This window comes from Osmia lignaria, unplaced genomic scaffold (genome assembly GCF_051020975.1).
Source record: "Osmia lignaria lignaria isolate PbOS001 unplaced genomic scaffold, iyOsmLign1 scaffold0041, whole genome shotgun sequence".
NCBI lineage: Eukaryota > Metazoa > Arthropoda > Insecta > Hymenoptera > Megachilidae > Osmia > Osmia lignaria.
The window spans coordinates 7,501-10,000 of NW_027478182.1; the positions used below are offsets into that span (position 1 = coordinate 7,501).

The 2,500-nt window shown below is 47.8% G+C and overlaps 1 pseudogene; it reads left to right on the plus strand.

Moving 5' to 3' along the window:
- The first annotated feature begins 1,005 nt into the window (after nucleotides 1–1,005).
- The window catches only part of LOC143306944 (large subunit ribosomal RNA), a 4,531-nt pseudogene continuing 3,036 nt past the window's right edge, over nucleotides 1,006–2,500 (plus strand).

Genomic DNA, 2,500 nt, shown 5'->3' on the forward strand with positions numbered 1-2,500 from the left:
ACAAGTTAAATGGTTAAAAAGCGTCGAAAAAGCGAATACACACGCGACAAGACAAATCTAACGAGTAAAGGAACGCTCCGCTCCAAGATAAAAATGGTTGTTTACAATCAATACAGCGTTTCGGTACCCCTGATCGTAGTCTGAAACTGTGTAACAAAAGAGAGGAAAGCGAATGGTGAAGGAACTTCGAAGCCTCCGTGGCGTGGCTAGAACTTGTGATAAAAGTATGTTTGCAGCAATTATGCATGCTCCCGTTAAAACAGCATTTCAATGTCTCGCATGGCTTAAAGCTCTAGGAGGCTTCAACATTTAGAATACATACGGACTACTTCGTTTGTTAAAGATAAGCGAAGACCGCGCGACCATCGCTCGGTCGTCCAGTCCTCGAAAGTTTTGTTGCGTTCCAAAGAAGAGACAAATGGGGTTTACCCTTGCGCTAAGGGGAGAAGAAGAGAAAAGCAGTTGTTAAATCTAAGAGGTGTGTGGAGTACATCGCGTGTTGGTTAAAATTGTTAAATGAAGTATACGCGAAATGTTCTCTCGCTCTTGCTTTTCCTCTTGCTTCCGTGGCGCTCGAAAAGAAGGGATGATAAATAAAGAAACCTATTCGAAATCTCTTGTGGAACAAAAAATAATACGGACGGACGTTAAAATTGAACCGAGACGAAATGGATCGTCTTGCGAGTTGTCTTCGCTTTGAAATTGTTAAAAATTGATAAAAGCAATACGACGAAGCTGCAGTCCGCAAAATGTTTGAAGCAAAAAGGAAATAACACGAAAATTATGGGAACGTCGTGTCTCAACTTTTTTTTCCCTCTTGTGCTCGTTTCATCGAACGATAAATACAAACATTTTGAAACGAGAGAGGAGGAAAAATTGAATATGCGAAAGGTTGATTCACGCACAGTTTCTCTACGTGTTTGCTTTTTTGCTTCTTTTCGTTTATTTTTTTTTTTTTTGCATCGAGCATCATTATTCACCTTTCGATGAAACCAAAGAAATTGACGACCTCAGAGTAGGCGAGATTACCCGCTGAATTTAAGCATATTATTAAGCGGAGGAAAAGAAACTAACTAGGATTTCCTTAGTAGCGGCGAGCGAACAGGAATGAGCCCAGCACTGAATCCCGCGGTACCGCCGCTGGGAAATGTAGTGTTCAGGAGGATCCGTTTATCCCGAGACATCGAATTGCGTCCAAGTCCATCTTGAATGGGGCCATTTACCCATAGAGGGTGCCAGGCCCGTAGTGACCGGTACGCGTTTCGGGAGGATCTCTCCTTAGAGTCGGGTTGCTTGAGAGTGCAGCCCTAAGTGGGTGGTAAACTCCATCTAAGGCTAAATACGACCACGAGACCGATAGCGAACAAGTACCGTGAGGGAAAGTTGAAAAGAACTTTGAAGAGAGAGTTCAAGAGTACGTGAAACCGTTCAGGGGTAAACCTGAGAAACCCAAAAGATCGAATGGGGAGATTCATCGTCAACAACGCTGGCTCCCGTTGGTGCGCGATGCCCCGGATGGACCTTCGGGTTCCATTAGCGAGGGCACACCACCTTCGGCGAATGTTCCGGCGAGGTAGTCGTGCACTTCTCCCCTAGTAGAACGTCGCGACCCGTTGCGTGTCGGTCTACGGTCCGAGGCGGAGCCTGTCCGTCACCTTAACGGTGTTCGTGACAGACCCTCGGTTGCCTGGCCGACTGCGCGACGGTACTCAGACGGTATCAGGCCGCAACCAATCCATTTTCGAATGTGTGTGCGTCAGGACCGCCGCAAGCTAGGTTCAGTTATAATTACCCGGATGTACGGACTATGCGCCGTCCCCGGGTCTGGCCAGCTGTTAGCAGGAGGAGTCCTTGGACTGGCCAAGCTTTGAATTACCGGTCGGCGACGCTATTGCTTTGGGTACTCTCAGGACCCGTCTTGAAACACGGACCAAGGAGTCTAACATGTGCGCAAGTCATTGGGATATAAATAAACCTAAAGGCGAAATGAAAGTGAATGTCGTCCTCTGCGTCGACCTAGGGAGGATGGGCCTCGTTACGATTAGGCCTCGCACTCCCGGGGCGTCTCGTTCTCATTGCGAGAAGAGGCGCACCTAGAGCGTACACGTTGGGACCCGAAAGATGGTGAACTATGCCTGGTCAGGACGAAGTCAGGGAAACCCTGATGGAGGTCCGTAGCGATTCTGACGTGCAAATCGATCGTCGGAACTGGGTATAGGGGCGAAAGACTAATCGAACCATCTAGTAGCTGGTTCCCTCCGAAGTTTCCCTCAGGATAGCTGGCACTCGCTCGAACGTTATTGCGAGTCTCATCTGGTAAAGCGAATGATTAGAGGCCTTGGGGCCGAAACGACCTCAACCTATTCTCAAACTTTAAATGGGTGAGATCTCTGGCTTGCTTGCATCAAATGAAGCCATGAGATTTTATTATTGGATCAGAGTGCCAAGTGGGCCAATTTTGGTAAGCAGAACTGGCGGTGGCTGTGGATGAACCAAACGC